At 41.4% G+C, this 23,683-nt stretch overlaps 1 pseudogene; it reads right to left on the minus strand.

Moving 5' to 3' along the window:
- Nucleotides 1-276: 276 nt before the first annotated feature.
- LOC132566232 (cytochrome P450 2K6-like) lies at nucleotides 277-22,706 on the minus strand (annotated as a pseudogene).
- Nucleotides 22,707-23,683: the final 977 nt, after the last annotated feature.

The raw sequence follows: 23,683 nt of genomic DNA on the forward strand, positions 1-23,683 counted from the left end.
GCTGTAGAAATTCATTCATCTGCTTGCCTTGCAATCATGCTCTTTCTTAGCTACCAGCTTTAAGTGCACATCTCTCTCTTTGATCTTTCTATTCTTATCATGGGCAGATTAATGGCTCCTGTTATTGGTGTTTTGTAGTTGTCATTATGTTGCCTATGTCTCTGGTCTAACTTGCACAGGTTCCACAGATAAGTATGTGAAACAGGAAGATTTGGGACAAAGCATAGTCTGGTTCCGCTGAATCTGCTGAATCTAAAATGGCCTTATTAAGCAAAAAAGGTGCAGAAGAGGAGGATGGTGTGCAGAAGGAACTAAGCATGGTGGGATGTTAGGAACGCTGCAAAGCACAGAAACGGAAGGGCACTGGAGATGAAATTAACCCAACTGCAGGGGCCAGGTCCAGGTCTTCTTTTGACATCCCAGGGGCTGGCTGGAAAGTGAATCTTTGCAGGAGACTCACAAAGAAAAGGAAGAGCTCCATTTTGGCCAGGGTCTTTCCAGCACACGTTCGCTGACCTGTGGAAATGCAGACGGGGCAAAGAAGCCCTGTTTATTTATAATGCTTTTATACCATTACCGCCATAGAATGATAGCCGTAAAATACAAAGAAGTAAATATAAGGTACGAGTGATTAAGACTACTGATACAGTTTTATCCATAGTCGCTCTCTATCTACTGAATCGAATGCCCCCTTGAGGTCCAAGAAAGCTGCGCAATGTTTGGAATATATTTTTCAGCCAGGTGCGCTAAAGTGATGCAGTGATCTACTGTAGATTTACTCTTGCTAAACCCAATTTGTTCAGGGCCTAAGGCTCTTTGCTGAGACATCCAAGAAGTTAATTTGGTTAATAGATGCCTAGGGTATACTTTGCCTATGATGGAAAGAAGGCTGATTGGCCTGTAGTTGAAGGGGATTGTACGGTCCCCTTTCTTATGAATCGGGATGACAATTGCATTCTGCCAAGCTTCAGGAATAAGGCCTGTTTGATTGATCATGGTAAAAAGGGAAGCAAAGGGGACGGACCACCATTCTGGATATAACCTCAGAAGCTCTGGAGCAATCAAATCAGGGCTGAGAGCTTTCCCAGATTTCAGTTATTAATTAATTCTATTACCTCGTCTGGGGTCACAGTTGGACAGGTTGGTAAGTCCTTATCAGAAAGATCAAATGGCTTAATAGTGCAATCTTGGGTATGGTAATCAAGGATCGATTGTCCAATGTATAGCTTTATATGACTGGTTTATTTTGTTATTTCTGTATCTCTTTTTCTTGCCTTATTTATAATCTGATATATGCCAATAAAGGCTTGTGTTTGGTTTGGAGTAAGACTACTGAGAAAGAATGCTCATCTTGAAATAATAATTGAGAAATGGCCAGCTGCAACAGTGTTCTTCCGGGTCAACGGACTTGAGTACCTAATTGGTTAATTAAACCCACAGTGATTAGTCTCAGAGGAGTTACCTGCAGAGAAAGGCAGGAAGGCATCTCTTTTGACAAACCTTCCTTCGGAATCAAGGAAATGCTCAGGATAGAATTTAAAGGGTTTCTCCCACTGAGATTCATCATGTAGCACAGAGTACAGTAATGGAATGATATGAGTACCCTGAAAAGGCAAAGCAATGAGTTATTGAAGAAAATGAAGATGTCCCATCAAGTCCATTAGCTATCCTTCAGACAAAGGAAATGCCATCTTGAGAATTCAAATGCAGTGAAAGCAGAATTTAAAAATTCACTTGGATGGACAATGTTTTCAGAATTTGAAAGTCTTGGCACAATCTAGGGGAAGTCAGAAACATCCCCATTGTGTCAAGTCTGCTTCAGCTCTGGTCAAGCCTGTGTAACATCTTTGGTTCAGGGGAAAGCATTCTGGGTAAAAGCCATACTGTATGCCAATGCTGCTAGCTCTTCTCTTCCCCCTCTCCCCTTCCTGTCTTTTGTTATGTAGTTTGCTCTGAAATGGAAGCATGTGAAAGAGATAATGGTGCCTTCTCAGACTGGGCAATGGGGGAGAGGCGCCTTGCCCAAGGCCGACCGGCCTGAGAATGATTTGTAACATCAATGTGTGAATGTGCCCTGCATAGTACCCCCTCCCTAAAGAATTCCTTTGAAGAATACCTTATATGATTGTCCTTACTGTATGTTCCTCAGTCTCGCAATCTTTTAGCTGTTGGATACAATGATTTCAATAAACTAGAAACTTTTTATCAAAAGGTCTCGTTATTGAGTCAGCCGACTTGACACATTGTTGCCATTAAAATCCATGGGATGTAGAAGAACTTCATTCATTGGCTCCTTTTCCCCACAAAACTAAATGTTGGTTGCAAAAAATTTCACAAATGTGCCATATACGGCTGAGCAATAAATGTGAAGCAAAGAACAATCACCTTTGGGATGAAGTAGTCTCCAAGGGTGACATCGACATTGGTGGCATGTGGCACGGTGGTAGGGGAAATACTAGCAAACCTCTGGACTTCATGAATCACCGCATCAGTGTATGGCAGTTTTCTTCGGTGCTCCATCCGTGGCTGAGCTGATCCAAGTACCTTTGTTATTTCTTCTTGCACTTTCCCTGAGAAAACAGAACATTTTCTCTGAATGAATTAAATTGGTTTCAGTTTTTGAATTGTTCCCTAAATATACTGTGGCCATCTAAATTAAAATAAATGGATCTTTCAAGAACTGCTCTTAAGAGAACAGCTCTGAGAGACCTTCTGACTGACCCAAGAGAGACCTCCTGACTGACCAGGAACTGCATGTGGAAGAGTGGAAATCAAACCTGGTTCTCCTAGAATAGAGTCTGCAACTGCTAACAACTACACCAAACTCTGTCTCTTTCTCTCTCTCCTTGTGCATACACAAACATACACACATATATACTCAGCCTAATGAAGATAACTCTAGAAATGTTTATACTAGAATAAAAATTGTTACTTTCCATCACCATGGGAGAGAAAGATGGCATATAGCCCCACTTTGAAGCTCACTGTTTTTAAGAGTGTGTTATCTTAGTCAACACTTGTTATATTAATTTCTTTTTCATAAATGGCTTTTTCAAATATTTCTTGGTGCATAGAACCTCGTTTTTGTCTGGAAATGTGTTAATTTACAAGTTCCCATAAGATGGGGAGGAAATTGAAGGACGAACTCAGATCTGCATTCACCAATTGAGAAATGATGACTGATATCATTCAGGGAGACTGTAAGTAAAATATTAGCTTTCTCTACTCTTTCCTTATTAGATACCTGTGAGAACTTTGAAATAGAGCAAGCTTTAATCTCCTTGGTCTTCCACAAGTTGCCATTTCTATGTTCCTCCTACTTCTCCTAAATTTCCAGAAGAAGGCAGCGGGAGAGTGAGGTATATGGATTGAACTCTCAAAAAGACTGTTTACTGAAATTTATAGATCAGTGTCTGCTTACAGGTGAGACAATTATATCAATTTTCCAGCAATTGAATCATATATCTATTCAGCTTAATCACCTTAGTCACAACTTTAGTTCCTTCACTTAGGAGGTTTTGAACTTCTTATTTTCTTTGAGAGGTGCAGAGGATGAGCAAATAAAAAACCCAGGAATAACTCGAAGTTTTTCATGCAGAAGTCACAATTCAAACAATAATCAGGAGGAAAGGGATGCAGGAAGAAATCTGATAAGGGAAGGGGATGCAGACTGTGAAACAACCTAGATAGCAATTAGCTTTAAAGAAAAATATTTTAATCATAGGCACCAGTGAAATCAAGGCGATATCTATTCTTTAAGTCAGACTTTGAGACCTGAGGTTCATTGTATAGACCTTGTTAAAGCTGAAAGAGTTTTAAATTCACCATCAGGGATAAGAGGGTTTTTTTTTTCCCTTTTAGTCATCCAACAATCTCACAGATGTTGTTAAAATCTGTAAATTTCTCATTGTTTGAGATAAAGGTTACTAGAGTCTTGACAAGGTTGTTTGTCCACCAATATGAATGTACAGTGATAAAACTATTGCTGTTCGTGAATCATGATCTTGGGGAAACTCCCCTAAATATGGGAATTTGCTTCTAATGGGTCACAATAAAGGGAAAACGAGGGAGGGGCTTTAGCGCAATGCCGAACGGATATGTTTCTGCAGAGCTCTGTAGCAATGCACCGGACTGCTCAACCTTGGGGATCTTTGACAACCTTAAAGATTCTCTAGAAACCCAGTCGGGGGTTTCTGAAGGCAAAAAGCATCTAGGAGAGGCAAGTTTTGTGATGAGAAGGTCACAAACGGGCCTTTTTCCTTTTAACTCTCTGAGCTCGGCTCGGGTGGGCGCCATTTTAGGCGAGACAGATGCGATTGCTGGGGGGGGGGGGATGGGTAATGATTTTCAAACAGCCAGCGTATTTTTTGTTGTTGCTGTTGGTTTGTATATTGCTCACTGTCTGTGTTTTTTTTTCTTGCTTCCTCGGAATCTTGAAAAAATCTGGAGCTAACGTTCCCTTTCGGGTGGAGTGAAGAGATGGGGAATTGAGAGCAGAGACGGAGAGGTGTGGGGGTGTTGGCTTTGCTGGAGTGAAAGAGCGGAGGTCTGAGAGGCAGCAAAGGAAACGAAAGAGCAGTGGAGAGATACAGCAGCGGTAGAAGACAGAGACAGGAGAAGATACTGGAAAGGAAATGGGAAGAAGAGAAGGAAAGAATGCTTTACTTAACATTCAGCGGTTATATACAGAAAATAAAAAAATAAATATTGGAAAAGAAGTGAAAGACAGAGATTGCGTAACAGAGGGAAGGAATCGGGAGGTGAATAAGAATAAGAACCAGAGACTGTAACTTGAAGACTACAGTTGAAAGTGACTAGAGACTGAGATAGGATTGAGACGAAGATCAGGACAAGAGGGGAGAGTGTGTGATGGTGCAATTATTGCCTTTCTTTCTCTCCTCTCTTGGTCTTACTTTGTTTGGGAGGTATGGTTGCTTAAGGGCTTATGAAGCTAAATTACTAGGGAAGTTAAAGACAGCACAGTTGAGTGCTGGAAAGTGTCTCAAGTAATACTGAAGCAACAAGTCTGGAAATAGAAGCAACTTAAGAGGTGGCCACTTACACCACATCAAGCATAAGGGTGTAACCTGGGGTTAAAGATATACAATCACATGATAGAGAATTTGGCTTGAGGTGGCTTCAGATTTAGCAGAAAGCATAATTGAAGGCATTTGACTTTCTTGTTCTCTTAAATATAGAAACAGACCATCCTAACAAAATGAATAAGCCAAACAAGCCAGTCCCCTCCTCAGGGACACAAAAAGCAATCGGGGCCTCGTTAGGAGTCTCTATATCGCAAGATACTCTGAAGGAAACGCAGAACAACATGCAGACTTACTTTATGTCTGTACTTAATCAAGTGCAGAGCAATATAATTGAACAGATAGGTGGGCTTAACCAAAAACTAGATGGACTACAGAGGCAGCTGACAGAAACGAAAGAAGAAATATCTGGGCTGACTCTAATGGTAAAAGTGTTTGATTTCAAGTTGGTGGCAGTTAACAAAAGACTAGAGACGGTGGAGTCTACTCAAAAACTAGTGCAAGGCAGGGTAACGAAATTGCAGCTTGAAAATGCAGCATTAATTTTAAGGTTCCAAAATGTTCCTGAACAAAAATCTGAAGATCTAACATCTAAAATGTGTGAAGCATTGGCATCAGTAATAGATTTAGAGCCCTTCGAACTAGAAAAGGAAATAGACCATGTGCAGAAGGTTAGCACAGCTTATTCAAAAATCCACTCACTCCCCAGGGAAGTCCATATAAAGTTTAGTAGAAGGAAGGTTAAAGAGACAGTATGGGCTGCATGTAAAGACCAAGATTTAAAAATAGAGGAACAAGTTGTGAGAACCTTAAGAGAAATCCCATGGCAGGTGCGAAAAAAGGCAGGATTACAGGCAACTGGCAATGTTTTTACAATAAATATCTTATAGATGGCTCTTTCCAGAAGAGCTATTATTTACATATCAAGAAAGAAGGTATAAAATTGATTCTGTATTTAAACTAGAGGAATTTATGGAGAGAAACAATATTAAAAGCAATGGGACCAGAGAGGGGAAAAATTATAGAAGCACCAGGAGGACGCAGGAGAAAGAGGGACAAGTCTCTACAGAGGAATCTTCAGAAGAGGGAAAAGATTCTGAAGAAGAAAATGGACCAGGTAGAGCTATGGAAACAAGACTGCAAAAGAAGAAAAAGCAGGATAAAAATGGTAATAAAGATCACCAAACATAATGGAAAGCAACCAATTGAAACTTTTTATCGGTTAACATTAATGGGTTTAATATTCCTCAGAAAGGAAAAAAAAAACATTTTTACAACTGTCTAAAGTGAAAGCAGATGTTGTATGTCTCCAAGAAGTGCATGTTAGAGGAAAAGATAAACATCTATTAGAGAACAAAAAATTAGGGAAAATATATGCGGCACTAGATCCTAAAAAGAAAAAGAGAGGGGTTGCTGTATACGTTAATGAAAGGTTTGAATCAAAATGTGTATATGCAGCAGAAGATGCAAGATCTCTATTTGTTGAAGCACAAAGAGGACAGCAAAAAATCTTGATTGTAAATGTTTATGCGCCAAATGAAAAACAGGAACCTTTCTATGACAAACTCCAACAAACCCTACAGTTATATGATTATGAAAATATTTGCATAATTGGGGACTTTAATGCTGTTTTTGATAACCAGGAAGACAGAAGACATAGTAGACGAGTAAAGACAAAAGGCCAGCTACTACCTAAAAACTTCATCAAAATGATGGAGGAATATAAAATGTTAGATTCTTGGAGAACCCGTAACCCATTAATGAAGGACTTCACGTTTTACTCAGACAGGCATGAAGCTTGGTCCCGAATTGATATGGCATGGACTACCATAGGAATGTTAAAAGATCTTACAGATGTTCAGATTTTGGCAAGATCATTTGCAGATCACAGCCCTTTGCTATTAATGTGGAATGGAAAACCAAGAAATAGATGGTGGAGGTTAAATACCTCACTACTGAAGAATGAACAGTTTGTTTTTGAAATAGAAAAAGAAATGAATTTTTTTTTAAACTAATACGCCAGAGCACACATCTCCAACTATAATATGCAATACCAGCAAAGCATACTTTAGAGGACTGGCAATTAAATTTGATGCATGGCAGAGAAAATTGAGAAAATTGAGGAAGGAAAGATATGAGGAACTAAATACAAAATACAACCCTAAAAAGCAAAGATGATGCCTTCAAAAAGAATTCTAATACTAAAAAGTTAAGGGGAGAGATAAGGCTCTTGCAGCATCAGATGAACTTGCTGTATTTAGATGAAATGGCAAGGAAAATTAAATATGCAAGACAAAACTATTTTGAACAAGCAAATAAACCTGGACGATGGTTAGCATATAAATTACGAAAAGAGAAGGAGAAAAATCAAATACTAGCATTAAAAGATAAGAAAGATATAGAGAAGTTTAAAAATAGTGAAATAGTTGAAATAATTAAAGATTTTTACAAGGAATTATATGCAAAATCAGAGATCCAGACAAAAGATCAAATAGAATATCTGCTAGCCCAAGACCTTCCCACTATAAATGATGATCAAAGAAAGATATTAAACCATCTGATAACGATACAAGAAATTAAAGAAGCCCTATCCTCTATGAAGAAAGGAAAATCACCAGGGCCTGATGGGATCTCACTGGAATTCTATACTACATTCAAAGATTGTATACTAATTCCGTTTAAAAGATTGACATGGGAAGAAGCCAAAATTCCTGAGACTTGGAAGGAAGCGAATATATCCCTGATACCAAAAACAGACGATCTCAAAGAAATTAAAAATCACCGTCCGATTTCGTTATTGAATGTGGACTATAAGATCTTTGCTGCAATATTATCTACAAGATTAAAGAAAATTCTAGCACAAATTATCCATCAGGATCAGGGAGGTTTTTTGCCAAAGAGACAGATAAGGAATAATATTAGAATGGTTATGCATGTACTAGACAACAACAACAACAAAATTTTATTTGTATCCCGCCCTCCCCACCGGAGCAGGCTCAGGGCGGCTAACAACACAATTCAAGTTTAACTATACAAATAGATAAAATTACATTTAAACAACATGAACATTTAATTAAAAATCTGCTTAAGTTTTAAAATTAAATTAAATTAAATTAAATTAGTAAAAGTGCTAATGCTATGTTTGCTTTTATGATGGCAGTTTCCTTAGCAATTTCCATTTTCATCAGCGAAAGCCAATCGGAAGAGGAAGGTCTTGCAGGCCCTGCGGAACTATTACGAACAGCACGGTGAGGCCAAAATGGCTCTAATCTAATAAATTTGGGAAATTAACAGAGGCAATATACTCCAATCAAAAAGCTAGGATAATTGTGAATGGTACTCTAACAGACGCTATTAATCTTTGTAAAGGTACCAGACAGGGCTTCCCGTTATCACCCTTTTTATTTATTTTATACTTGGAAGTACTGAATATAGCAATTCGGAATAATAACTATATTAAAGGTCTAAGAATAAAGGGGGAGGAATACAAACTACAAGCAGTCGCAGATGATCAAGTTTTTATTCTAGAGGACCCCATGCAATCTATTGTCATTTTAAAAGAGGAACTGCAGAAGTTTGGGAAGGTGGCTGGCCTGAAAGTTAACCTAGAAAAGATGAAAATGTTAGTTAAAAATATTACAAAACGTGAAGCTTTAGAGCTACAACAAATATCCAAATTCCAAATAGTAATTAAAGTGAGATATTTGGGGATATTTATTACTAATAGATGCACAACATTATTTGAGAATAATTACCAAAAGTTACTAAAAGAAATAGAGTTAGAAATGAGTAAATGGGGGAATCTTCAACTATCTTTTATGGGCAGGATAGCAACTTTGAAAATGTCCATTCTTCCTAAGATAATGTTCTTATTTCAGGCTATCCCAATACAGTTAAACAGATCTTTTTTTTCTTCCTTGAATAAACTAACTTAGAAATTGATATGGCAAGGAAAGAGACCAAGAATAAAACATAAACTTCTCCAAGATTCCAGGGAAAGAGGAGGATTATCCTTACCCAATTGGGAAAACTATTATAAAGCAAGTATATTGGTTTGGTTGAAGGAATGGGTTAAGCTAGAAAAGAGGCTGTTGACGATCAAAGGTCATGACTTAAAAATTGGCTGGCATGCATTTATTTGGTACAGTATAGAAGGTCATAAATATTTTAAAAACCATCTGATAAGAAAGTCATTATTGATCACGTGGGAAAAAAATGAAAAGATTTATCTATGATAAGACCCCAAGTTGGGTCGCCCCACTTGAGGCTTCTACGCAACCTCATTTATCTATAGACAAGACTTCGTTAACATATGCAATGCTGTTAAATAAAAATGGGAGTATCAAGACGAATGCACGGCAGAGCAGAATATCTCTTTGGACTGGTGGAAATTGACCCAATTAAAGTCCAGATTCAATAAAGATAAAGAGAAAGGGTTTCACCTGAAAGAATTAAAATTTGACAAACTTTTCTTGAAAATAGATGCAAAACAAATAAGTAAACTTTATAGTTATTTGTTACAGTTGGAAATGCAAGACAAAGAAGTAAAGATGTTATGATTAAATGGGCTGGGAACATAGTGAATACGATACATTTGGAGCAATGGTCACAAATTTGGCAAACAAATACAAAGATTACAAAATCAGTTGCGTTTAAAGAAAATATATATAAAATGGTATACAGATGGCATACGACCGCAGCAAAATTAGCAAAAATGTTCCCAGGCCTATCTAATAAATGCTGGAAGTGCGAAAATACTTTGGGGATGTATTTTCATGTTTGGTGGATGTGTAAAAGAGTTAAGAATTATTGGATGAAAGTCCATGAAATGCTTCAAAAATGTTCAAAAGGGTTATTTCTTTTAAGCCAGAGTTTTTTCTCTTGAGCCTATTGCCAGATAAATTGGATAAAGCAGAGAAACACTTGGTAATCCATGTCAATACTGTGGCGAGGTTATTGTTAGCTCAGTTTTGGAAAAAAATAGATACACCAACAATGGATGAGTTAATTGTCAAGATATTGGATACAGCTGAGATGGATATGCTTTCAAATCTGTTAAGATTAAAACCAAGGAAGTATGTCGAAAAAAACTTGAGTTTATTTAGGGAGATATTACTGTTCCCCTTACCCTTATGTGTGTTGATGTCATTGTTTGTCATGGTCTGTACATACTGTATGTAATGTTTGTCACTTGTTATTTGTTATTTATTATTATTATTATTGTTATTTTAATCAATAATTAATAAAATTATAAAACACGAGAATGTACAATAAAGGGAAACATAATCTCAGTCTTGAACTTGAGAACTGTGACTCACAAATACAAGTAGATGTAGAAATAAATAATGATAGTAACTGGATAAAATAACACAAATCAGAGTAATTCCCAAGTACTTGAAAGACTACCTAGTGTCTAAAAAAACTGAATAAATCAAAAAAGTAGAATCATTTCCAGATAGAAGGTGATTTCCCAGATATTGATCATATATACAGAATTAATATTTGCAGCTAAGAATACCCCACCCTGAGATATATTGGTCAAATTTACACATAAGAAAACAAGAGATATTGTATGGAACAAGCACGGAGAAACTCCACTCAAGGTACAAGGTACAGAAGTAAAGACGTTCCAAGACGTCCCCTGAATTCTTTTGAGGATAAGGAGAGATTTTGATTTTGAAAGCCAAATTTTACAAAAGAAATAAATAAAATACTGTTGGAGAATTCTGTGGGCTTTAGAAGTGCAATTACTAAGGGAAATAATAATATTGATGATTCAACATGCCAAACAACTGCTTGAAGTATTATCAACAGAGAATATATCTGAAGTCTTCAGAGATCTGAGAAAGCAGAAAGAGAAAAATAATAAAGAAGCTCCTGATAATGAAGACGGAAAATTAGACCAGGCCACAGCATTTTAACAGAGTGTATCATTTATGTGTATAAGTATTAATGGCCTAAATTTTCTTCAAAATGATTTTTAAGTCACCAAAATCTTCTCCATGGCCATTCTAATGTCTAATTTTGCCCTTAGAGAGTGAGAGTGAATGGTTACTCTAAACATGGTTTGGATCTTGGGGAAGGGAACAACAGAAGAAACTTCAGAAGAGAATTCTGTAACATTACAGCAGATTGTGGGGAGAAACAGAAAGTATAACTCACTAAACATATGAACATATGAAGCTGCCTTATACTGAATCAGACCCTTGGTCCATCAAAGTCAGCATTGTCTTCTCAGACTGGCAGCGGCTCTCCAGGGTCTCAAGCTGAGGTTTTTCTCACCTATTTGCCTGGACCCTTTTTTGGAGATGCCAGGGATTGAACCTGGGACCTTCTGCTTCCCAAGCAGATGCTCTACCACTGAGCCACCGCACCTCCCACTGGTGCTTCTTGTTCTCCCTCATTCAGGTAACATCCAACAACAGTCTCAGGGTTTTCCCTGTTCTTACCTCTATGCATAACTGGAATCAAGATGTCCTCAAATAACGGAAACCAACCAACTGAAATACTTACTCTGAATTTCAGGGTACTTCATCATCAACAATAGGCCCCAACGCAAGGTAGTCGAAGTGGTCTCTGTGCCAGCAGCAAATAAGTTCATTGCGACAGCTTTTAGGTTTTCATTATGGAAAAAATCTGTTGCTCTGGTTCTTGTTCTTTTCCTAGGATAGAAATGAAGGAAAGCAATCTGTTCCTTTCCTTTGTCCAGTTAAAACTCTATGGTTCAGTGGCCTTGACCAGTGTAACAATCTGAAATTTCATTTGCAACGTCTATTTCGCAAAAGTCAAAAGAAATAAATTATGTTTTTGAAACCTCCAGTTGTATTTGGATTTTGATGTCAAATGGGACTACCCTACTTGGAATACAATAGTAGAAATTTACCTAGCACAGTAAAATGCAGGACATTTTTGTAGAAAAAGCCCAGCAGGAACTCATCTGCATATTAGGCCACACTGCCTGACACCAAGCCAGCTAGAACTGCATTCCTGTGTGTTCCTGCTCAAAAAAAGCCCGGGCAAAAGGAAAGAGCAGCTTAGATTGGAATATAAAGGATATTTGAATGACATAAGATAAATTTTGTCTATTCTACCAATCGAGCAACGGAAAGTTTTGTCAGAGCAAAGAAGATGCTGAAAGCTGCTTTGTCATAAATATCACCAAAGGGCCATTCATTCTAGCAGGAGTAACAGCCCTGAGAAGACCAGGAGGGAGTAGAATAAGAGGGATTGACTGGGTAGAAGTCTCAGAGAGTGACAGCTGGAGAAACTCACTGTGATTGGCTAACAGCCTCCATGGTAACAAGTGTAACAATTTAAGGGAGGCAGTGAGAGAGAAATCTCTTCAGTTGAGTCTACGGTTTGAGATTGTCTGAGTGAGTCTGCACTCTTAGGCAGTCTGAGGCAGAGCTGGTGTTTTTAAGAAGGCATTCCAGGAGGACGGTGAAAAGCCAACTCACTGAGCATGAAGAACAGAACTGTTAATTCTTCTGAATTCATAGCTTTTCATTTTTTGAAACATCAGTGTTGCCAGGGCTTTTTTTTTGGTAGAGAAAGCCAGCAGGAACTCATTTGCATACTAGGCCACACCCCCTGACACCAAACCAGCCAGAACTGCGTTCCTGTGTATTCCTGCTTAAAAAAAGAAAAAGCCCTGCATGTTGCCTTTTTTGTTGCAAAGACATAAAGGGAAAAACAACTTATAGCATTGGAGAAAGTGCAGAAAAGGGCAACTAGAATGATTAAAGGGTTGGAACACGTTCCTTTTTAAGAAAGGTTATTATGCTTTGGGTTCTTTAGCTTGGAGAAACGTCAACTGAGGGGTGACACGATAGAGGTTTACAAGATTATGCATGGGACGGAGAAGGTAGAGAAAGAAGTCCTTTTCTCCCTTTCTCACAATACAAGAACTAATGGACATTCAATGAAATTGCTGAGCAGTCATGCTAGAACTGATAAAAGGAAGTATTTCACCCAAAGGGTGATTAGCATATAGAATTCACTGCCACAGGAGGTGGTGATGGCTGCCAGCAGAGACAGCTTCAAGAGGGAATTGGATTAACATATGGCACAGAAATCCATCAGTGGCTATTAGCCACAGCGTATTGATGGAACTCTGTCTGGAGCAGTGATGCTATGTGTTCTTGAGGTGTGTGCGGGCACAGTGGGGGGGGGGGGGGCTTCTAGTGTCCTGGCCCCACTGATGAACCTCCTGATGGTGCCTGGTTTTTTTGGCCACTGTGTGACACAGAGTGTTGGACTAGACGGGCCATTGGCCTGATGCAACATGGCTTCTCTTATGTTCTTATGTGACACAGAGTGTTGGACTGGATGGGCCACTGGCCTGATCCAACATGGCTTCTCTTATGTTCTTATGTGACACAGAGTGTTGGACTGGATGGGCCATTGGCCTGATCCAACATGGCTTCTCTTATGTTCTTAACTGAGGAACTGGAGAAGGCAGAATATTTTTTGTTCTGCATATTTAGTTTGTGGTTTTCTTGTGGGAATCCAAACAAGTTTGATGGACTGCTTTCCCTTCTCCCAAGATGGATTCCTGGCCAACTGGATAAGCAATCACAAGCAAAGAGACTTCAGATCAGTGAGTGAGTGAGAGGGAGGGATTATCGGCATGTTTACCTCTTGCTGTTGGATTAGAAAAGTATCGATGAAGCTTCTCTGGTCATTCGCATCCAGCTCTTTGAGGTGTTCTATGAAGGTGGCCTGGATGAAGGTGAACAGCTCCTCCCTGTTCTGAAGGAAAGTCTCGCGACCACCAGAAAGAAAACCCAGAGCAGGGAACATGTTGTACAGCTAAAAGAATAAAATATGAAAAAAGGACAAAATCAAGAAATCTCCAAATCCTACCACTGAGGCAGAAATCTTATAGGTGTTTCAAAATCTCCTGTGACACTGTACGACCCATACTCTGGCGCTAGTTTCTAAGCACTGCAGTGATTATGGTTATCTGGTTATGGTACTACTGACAGATTAGGAATGGGGACATGGGGGGTGGGTTGCTGGCATGGCATGTTCTGTGACATCATTTCCAGGGGGAAAAAAACCAAAAGTGACATCACCCTGTGCATGACATCGACATCTTTTTAAATCTTTCTCCCACGTCTGTTTCCATCAGCAGCAAACAACATCGGTCGCCTGAGGCACTGGCAACGTGCTATGAAAGGAATTTTCCATATATTTCCTTAAAAATTTCTCAGAACAAGTTTTGTTATCTGTTATGACAACTTGAGTTTGTGCAGCAAAACTTTAAAAGCATGAATATGTCCAGAGTCCTGCCTTTGCTGTTTGCACAGGTCCTGCTTGTATTGGTATTCAAAACCAAATTTTAAATACCTTTCCCTGACCGAGGGCTTTCCAATGAGCCGAACATTTTCATAGACCAAGTTTAGTAATCTTATAAATGTGGAATCTTCGTATTCAAATCGCTTGCCAAGTAATATGGTTACTATAATATTGGAAACGGCAGCGTACATGATTGTAGTGGCCTCGAATGGTTTTCCTATAGAACGAATATTACCATGAAAACATTATATTATGGAATTAACATTCTCACTTGTGCCTCTTGCATTATCTTGCATATACTTGGCTAGCATTTGTCATCATCAGCATCAAAGGAAGCTTTAATGGCATAGTAATACAATAAAACAGGGATAAACAGTCCAAGAACTAGACACCTACAAATGTTTAAAAAAAGGGGTCACCACCAACCAGAACCCACTGAAGTTAAAAAGGCAGAGCAGGTAGGCAGAATAGATCTATATTTTATATTCTCTAGTTCTTAGCTTCCATACACATGACAGGAACTCAGCCACAGATGCAGTGATTTCGGGAGTCTTGTCAGAACAAAAAGGCTAAATTATTATCGATCAAAGGGTTTGAAGAGGGGAGAAGAGGATGAATCCTGTAGTGGCGCAGAGAAGAGTAATAAGAGAAGCGAAGGAGAATATGTTGTACAGCAGGGGTGGGGAACCTTTTTTCTGCCAAGGGCTATATGGTTATTTATAACATCATTTGTGGGCCATTAAAAAATTATAAACTTAAAAAATGGTGCTCCGCCGAGAGAGAATGATTCAGGCCAGCAAAATTAATGCAAATAATTGTTTTTCTATTTGAAGCCATGTGGGGGAGAGCCTAATCTGGCACACACACACACGACCCGCCACCCTAGGCAAATGTATAGGTCCAGGGCTTTTTTGTAGAAAAAGCCCAGCAGGAACTCAGTAGCATATTAGACCACATCCCCTAATATTAGCATATTAGATCACACCATCTGGGATAATCAAGTGCAAACTGAACTGTGACAGTAACTTCTCCAGGCCCTGCAGCAATTCTGGCTGGCCAGCCAGGCCCAAGGGAGGCTGCCACACAGTACAGCTGGGCCCTGTGATCCCTGCCTGGCCCTGGGGAGGCTGCTGCACTGTGCAGCTGGGCCCCACGATCCTCGCTGTCCAGCCGGACCCCAAGGAGGCTGCCACATGGCTCAGTTCAGTGCAACAATCCTCAAGGGCCACACCAAGTGGCCTCGAGGCCTGTACACAGCCCTCGGGACAGAGGTTCCCTACCACTGTTGTACATAATCAGGTTCCTTAAAGAGGCAGCAGCAAACTCTTTCCTTATAAGGAATGCCGTTATATCTGCCTTTCAAGACAGCCAAAGGGAAAAGATTAAATCTGGCAAGCGAAAAGGCTCTGCGATGTAAGGGATCTGTCAGGTTAGAAGAAGAAGATATTGGATTTATATCCCGCCCTTCACTCCGAAGAGTCTCAGAGCGGCTCACAATCTCCTTTACCTTCCTCCCCCACAACAGACACCCTGTGAGGTGGGTGGGGCTGGAGAGGGCTCTCACAGCAGCTGCCCTTTCAAGGACAACCTCTGCCAGAGCTATGGCTGACCCAAGGCCATGCTAGCAGGTGCAAGTGGAGGAGTGGGGAATCAAGCCCAGTTCTCCCAGATAAGAGTCTGCACACTTGACCACTACACCAAACCGGCTCTCCTGAAAAAATACTGTGCGATAGAATCTTGAGCAAAAGGGAGGCCAAAAAATGTGGGGAGCAAACTCCAGAGCTACCAGCCTTGATTATTTGGGTTTCAATATCCCAGATCTTCTTCGGCAATCTGAAATATGGCCCTTTCATCAGAATTGGCCAGGGAGTCAAGATCAATTCCAATGGATTTAATTTTGGATACTATAAATTGAGACCATGTCGAGCTGTAAGGGTCAGCAGGGAGGAGAGCAATAAGAGAAGGAGGGCTAAAATGAAAATGAAGCCAATATTTCAGAGGTTGCTAACGGTAGCTCTCCAGATGTTTTTTGTCTACAACTCCCATCAGCCCCAGTTGTAGGCAAAAAACCTCTGGACAGCTACTGATGACCAACCCTGCAATACTTTATGGCAGATAACAATGCACGCAATTCAATAAGGTGCAGGCCTAGTCCAGCACAGAGGGTAAAATAAGTGACAGAGTTAGGTAGACCAAGAATCCCACGCAGGAAGATAGCATTAATATTTTCAACCTCTTTATGGATTCCATACAGCAAACGTGAGATAACTGTGGCCTGGAAAATCCACAGGGCAGCTGGAATGAATTCGTTACTTCTTATATGGAAAAAACGTGTTACAACCGCAATCCTATTCCTGGCCTAATTAAGAGAATGCTAGCATTTGTCATCCATTCTGCGCTGACCCAGAATGCTCTTCATTGTGCAGATGGGGAATTCTAGACTGGACCATGGTCAAAGTGGGGCTCTGTACAAAAAATAATAGTTAAGCACTGTTATTCCTTATTACAATAGCCAAGTTATCTGACCTACTGCTGCTGTTAATAAAGAAGTCTTCAGCCAAAAGGGAGCTGGATGTTTGCTGTCTGCTCCAGAACATAAAATGTGGTGATGAGGATGGGAACCCCACACTATAAAAACACCCAGGTCGTTTTCACACTCACCTTCCGCCGGCGCGACCCCCCTCTTCACCGCGCAGGATCTGCGTGGATTTCGCACTAAACGCTGCGGAGCAGCCAGAAAAGCCGGAAGCTCCTGGCGCAAAAGCCGCTCAAACTGAAACCGCCAAAAAGCAGTTTGGCGTTTGCGCGGCTTTTGCGACGGGAGCTTCCGGCTTTTCTGGCTGCTCCGCAGCGTTTAGTGCGAAATCCGCGCAGATCCTGCGCGGTGAAGAGGGGGGTCGCGCCGGCGGAAGGTGAGTGCGAAAACGACCCCACAAAGCAGTGGAAATGAGTCGAGGCCAGATTGGCATGTTCCTTGCCTTTCATATTAGTGCTGACAACTATTTATTTGTTGGCTGTGCTGGGCCATATAGGAGAAATTGATGCAAGTCAGGAAAAAGGAAAGGAAAGGTCCCCTGTGCAAGCACCAGTCTTTTCCGATTCTGGGGTGACGTTGCTTTCACAATGTTTTCACGGCAGACTTTTTTATGGGGTGGCTTGCCATCGCCTTCCCCAGTCATCTACGCTTTCCCCCCAGCAAGCTGGGGACTCATTTTACCCACCTCGGAAGGATGGAAGGCTGAGTCAACCTCGAGCCAGCTACCTGAACCCAGCTTCCACCGGGGATTGAACTCGTGAGCAGCACTGCTGCTTTAACACCCTGCGCCACGGGGCTCTTGATGTAAGTCAACCAACCTCTTAGTTCTTCAATAGAACCTTCTAAGAAAATCAATCCACCAACATCAGGTTCAGAATTAATTCAAGGAAGCCAATAAGGATTCCCCTCCTTCATTGCAACAAAGTGGTGATCTCATTACTGACCTAACTATGGAAGAGGTTTCATCCACTGAGACTGCAGGTGAATCAAGCCAAAGAGGTAAACCATGGCAACTGTGAAAACATCTGGTCTGGAGGCAGAACAAGCAGCAGCGTTGGAGGGACTCAGTGTTTCTCTTCTTGGTCTCCCTGCCTAGTATCTTGTAGGAATGCAAGGCCTACTAAGAATCTGCATGACCAGGCAGGACAACCCTACCAAAAGAGCTCTAGAAACAGCTTAGTTAAGTATTTTTTTTTTCTTATTCCAATAGCCAAGTTACCTGTCTTACATCTACTGTTAATAAAGAGCCCTTCAGCCGAACAGAACTGGGTGTTGTTCGCAGGGCTCTTTTTCTAGCAGGATCTCCTCAGCATATTAGGCCACGCCCCCCTGATGTAGCCAATCCTCCAAGAGCTTACAAGGCTCTTAGCACAGGGCCTACTGTAAGCTCTAGGAGGATTGGCTACATCAGGGGGACGTGGCCTAATATGCAGAGGAGATCCTACTAGAAAAAGAGCCCTGGCTTTGCCACTTGGTTCAGCATATTCCAGACTCTGTCTCCTTCTGAGACCTGTTCTCCAGGTTAGGACAGAATCATCACAGTGTAGTGCTCCTCTCAGTGAACAGCTCCAAAAGAACACCAGCCTTTTTCTCTGCATTAGACAAAACTCACCTTCAAAAGAGTCAAATTTCTTTATTAGGAAATGGCACTCCTCAACGATTCTGTCTTCTATGGTCTTCTTGCCCATCCCGTAGTCCCTTAACGTGCTTATCGCAAACCGCCTCATCACTTTCCAGTTTTCACCATTAGAAAAAGTAATACCTGGAGGGAAATAAGAAATGATCAGGTTTATGCAGAACAGTGACTGGTTCCTCCCTGGCTGGCCCTTGGAAAGTAGAAGATACCCATCAGTCTGGCTGGAGAAGCTAAAACAGTCAACTACTAATCAGAACTAATCCCTTGAATCAGGAGAGAGATAAATCCCTTGTTTCACTGCAAAACGTTTTCAATAACAAGCAAAAAGCAGGACAGAAATAAAAAGGTAAAGGTCATTTCTGACTCTGTGGTGAAGTCGCATCACAATGTTTTCGGGGCAGATTTTTTTATGGGGTGGTTTGCCCTTGCCTTCCCCAGTCATCTACACTTTACCCCCAGCAAGCTGGGGACTTCTTTTACCAACCTCGGAAGGATGGAAGGCTGAGTCAACCTGGAGCCAGCTACCTGAACCCAGCTTCTCCCAGGATCGAACTCAGGTCGTGAGCAGAGCTTGGACTCCAATACTGCAGCTTACCTCTCTGCACCGTGGGAAAGAAATAACATGTTTACTGTGTCCCACTGTTTGTCCCTGAGAACTGAGCCAGCCCCTTTCCATATAAGGAGGCATGTTCCTAGGTCAAATAATGAATATAGAACTTATGCCCAATGTATCAGATCTCTTATTGGAAATACAAAGAATAATATGATACTATAGATCACCCTGAGTTGGAAATATATCACTTGTAACAAATTGAAATTTCACTAGGATACACTCAAGTACATAGAAATAGTTCAGAACAGTCCTCAAGTCCTTCGTAAGTCATAGGGTGTTTTCGCACTGACCTTATTCCGGAGCGACGTCCCTCTTCACCACGCAGCGTCTGCGCGGATTTCGCACACGTTGCTCCGCAGAACCCGGAAGAGCTGCAAAGTCCCGCAGCTTTTGTGTCGCAAATGTAAACCGCCAAAAACCAGTTTACATTTGCGACGCAAAAGCCACGGGACTTTGCGGCTCTTCCGGGTTCTGCGTAGCAAGGTGTGCGAAATCCGCGCAGACGCTGCGCGGTGAAGAGGGACGTCGCTCCGGAGTAAGGTCAGTGCGAAAACGCCCATAGACTTCACAAGTATCCTAAGTAGGGCTTTTTCTTAGCAGAAGCCCAGTTCCAGGGGCTTAGCATCAGGGGGCGTGGCCTAATATGCAAATGAGTATCTGCTCCTAAGAAAGACAAAGGGCAAAGAGCTTCAAAGCGTCAATGATCCCAAAACTGCCTGTGCTGATTGCTTTATATGGCAAGTTAAGAAGACTCTTTACCTTTCTGTTGTCCATACCTCTGTTTTTGAACCCTTTCCCCTGTGCTGTTTCCAGGATCTCAGTTCCTTAGGGCTGCTCTTTGCCTCAGGGTTGGGGGAGGGGACATAAGTGCTTGTATCAAAACAGTTTAATCCAGCCTAGGTCTATAGATGGGAAAAACTCCAGTTTGCATATCTCCTATGACAGGGGTGGCCAAACTGAGGCTCGGGAGCCACATGTAGCTCTTTCACAGATATTGTGTGGCTCTCGAAGCCCCCCCCCCTTTCCCACCTCATTGGCTGGCTTGGAGAAGGCATGTGTCTCTTTAAATCACTTCTCCTAGCCAAGACAGCTGGCAGCTTGGAGAATGCATTTAAAGTAGAAGGTGCCTTCCTTCCTTCTTCCTTCCTTCCCTCCCTCCTTCCCTCCCTCCCTCCCTTCCTGACTGCCCCCCTCCCTCCCAGGGCCGGTGTGTGAGAGTAGGCCAAGTAGGCAGTCACATGACTCTAGCTCCTGACCCCTGTCACCTTGTCTTCTCCCATCACCAAGCTACCCTCAACAAAGCCAAGCCATCCCCCTCTCCCCAATGTATGACTTGGCCTCCCACCTCATCCTATCGCGCCACCCTCTTTTCTGGTGTGGCCAGCAAGCACTTCTTCTCACAATTTTTTTCCATAACATATCACATTTTTTTTAAAAAAAAATTAAAATTAAAAATTAGTAAATTAAAAATGTGAAAAGTTTCAAGCTTGGCGCTCTTCATTTTTCCAATATTTTTTAATAATGGGGGGGGGGGGGGGGACTAGTGTGTGATTCTCCCAGGGCACCAGAAAGCCTAACACTAGCCCTGTTCCCTCCCTCCCTCCCTCCCTCCCTTCCTTCTCTCAAACATCTCATGTTCATGTCCTGAGGCTCTCAATGATCTTACATCCATGCCTTTTGGCTGTCAAACATCTGATAATTATTCTATGTGTCTCTTACATTAAGCAAGTTTGGCCACCAGTGTCGTAGGATTATGTTCGATGCAGATTCTCCATGGCTGTAAGTTCTACAAATGTATGCAGGACTTCAGAAAGAAGGACCTCACCATTGCCATGAAAAAACTTGTCAAACAATGGGATCTCAGCCCTGTCCGCAAAGGCATCTGCCTGGTTCACGAAAGCCTCCTTCACAGTCTTGTAGCCTGCCAGAACGACTGTTTTCTGCAATCCCAGTTGGATACTGAAGACAGGGCCATACTGTTTGGAGAACTGAAATGTAATGAAAGGTAAATGAGGAACAGAGTTCCAGACATCCAGCTAGGTTTGCCAGATGGTGTCAACAAAAATACTAGACATATTTGGTAAAAATGTGTTGACCAAACATATACGTACACACACAAACACAAGAAAAATGCCAGAAATGTCTCTTTAATAGAGGCTAGGGTTGCCAACTCCAGGTTAGGAAACTCCTGGAGATTTTGGAGTGAGGTTTATGTGTGGAAATACATTGTTGACTCTTTTAATTGCATGGAAGTAAAGATCATATTCAGCATACGTCTTAAGTATGTTCATCTTTTGCTAAAGAGATGCCGGGGCCTTTTGGACTCCAAAACTAGAAATATATTGTGTGCTAATTCAGCCGTTATTAGAAGTACACAACAATTTTCTCCTTACAGTTGACAATCCTGGAATCTACTCAGTCCTAGAGTGATAGGCAAAGCACTAGGGCACCACACTTCCCCCCATTTAATATATACAAGGGGAGGTAGCTTCAGAATGAGACCATATTGCCTCTTGCATCCACGCAGGTCCTGGGTAGGTGAAAGGGGTGGTGTGGCACTTCTGCCTCACTTTGTGAACACACCACTGACGAGGACTGGTCCATGGGACGGTGGCTCAGTGGTAGAGCATCTGCTAGGGAAGCAGAAGGTCCCAGGTTCAATCCCCAGCATCTCCAACTAAAAAGGGTCCAGGCAAATAGGTGTGAAAAACCTCAGCTTGAGACCCTGGAGAGCCGCTGCCAGTCTGAGAAGACAATACTGACTTTGATGGACCAAGGGTCTGATTCAGTAGAAGGCAGCTTCATATGTTCATATGGTCCGGAGGTTGGATTCCACTGAATTAGAATATCTTCTAAGTTCCGGGGAAAGAGGCTTTGAGGAATGTTTGGTTTGTTTCATCATGGTAAAGGTCTATGAATTTGTTCTTGGCACTGTACTGTTTAAGCCAAAGAGTGCTCAGTTGCAGCAATCATTATTTCCAATCTCAACGACATTTTATTAATACATAAGCAAGCTATGTGACATATGTTTGTCTTCGCATTAATACTTGCATTTGGGGTGCAGAAATTTAAGGTCTCTCTACCATATGAGACCAGCATAAGACAGGGATACACAATAAAACAAACAAGATGGTTACCTTGAACATGGTTCTGTAAGGCCACTTCAGATCCAGTAGGTGGAGGTTTCCAATGAGTGGTAGTGGGCGTGGTCCTGGTGGAAACTTTGGGCTGCTGCATTCCCAGAAACTGCTCTTTTCCCGAAGGAATGCAAGTGTAAGGGCAAACAGGAACAACACAGAAATACCATCCATCCAATCCATTTCTTGCTAAGAAGAAGTTGCTTGTTGAGGTTATGGAGAAATCTGCAGTGGATTTTGCTCAAGGGGTGTGCCTGTCCCATGAAATGAGTTGCAGATATTTGTTGATATAACAATGCCCAGTATGAGCTCTCATCAGTCATTCAACCCATGGATTTTCGAAGAAATATCCCCCAATCTTCGGTGTGTTTCGTGTATAGAACACCTCTGTTTGAATGAGTGGTGTCTAATTCCTCAAATGGAAGCTTCACAGGACAGGAGTAAACTCTCTTGACAAGTTTAGCCCAATATCACCCGGAAGGTTAAGCTAATTAATTATTGACAGCGTCCAAAGGGTAGTGTTGCCATTGAATAGTTGGGTTAACTACTGAACTTGTAGTTACTGAGAAATTCCCAGCAGTTGAACATTACTTTCGGAGTTGTTTCCCCATTGAATTAATGATAACTATTGTGAAACAAATGTAAGACGTCTGCTCCATTTCAACCTGCCTAGATATCAAAGATGCAAAGGGAGAGAGATCTACATTTTTGTAATGCAATGTCAGTCCTCTCCAGAGTTGTGTGATGTGCGTAAAAGCTTAAAAAGTGGCTCATTGTTTGTTCATTTTAACGTTAACATCTTGTATCTTTGCTATTGATATTGCACATCCTTTAAAAAAAGAAATATTCATTCATTTCAAATTATTTCAAATTTGGGAACTTATTTCTTGCTGTGATGTCAGAACAGTCGTCGGTTGGGGATGCCTGTGAGGTAAAAGAGAATCCTTCTTTTTAAATAAAATGTCTGCTTTTGCATTAACATAAATTTCTTAAGGTGGAAATCCTTAATTGTTTCAGTGTGGAAGAAGAAGAAGATATTGGATTTATATCCTGCCCTCCACTCCGAAGAGTCTCAGAGCGGCTCACAATCTCCTTTCCCTTCCTCCCCCACAACAGACACCCTGTGAGGTAGATGAAGATATTGGATTTATATCCCGCCCTCCACTCCGAAGAGTCTCAGAGCGGCTCACAATCTCCTTTCCCTTCCTCCCCCACAACAGCCACCCTGTGAGGTAGATGAAGATATTGGATTTATATCCCGCCCTCCACTCCGAAGAGTCTCAGAGCGGCTCACAATCTCCTTTCCCTTCCTCCCCCACACAGCCACCCTGTGAGGTAGATGAAGATATTGGATTTATATCCCGCCCTCCACTCCGAAGAGTCTCAGAGCGGCTCACAATCTCCTTTCCCTTCCTCCCC

The sequence above is a fragment of the Heteronotia binoei genome, chromosome 1 (assembly GCF_032191835.1).
Source record: "Heteronotia binoei isolate CCM8104 ecotype False Entrance Well chromosome 1, APGP_CSIRO_Hbin_v1, whole genome shotgun sequence".
Classification (NCBI taxonomy): domain Eukaryota; kingdom Metazoa; phylum Chordata; class Lepidosauria; order Squamata; family Gekkonidae; genus Heteronotia; species Heteronotia binoei.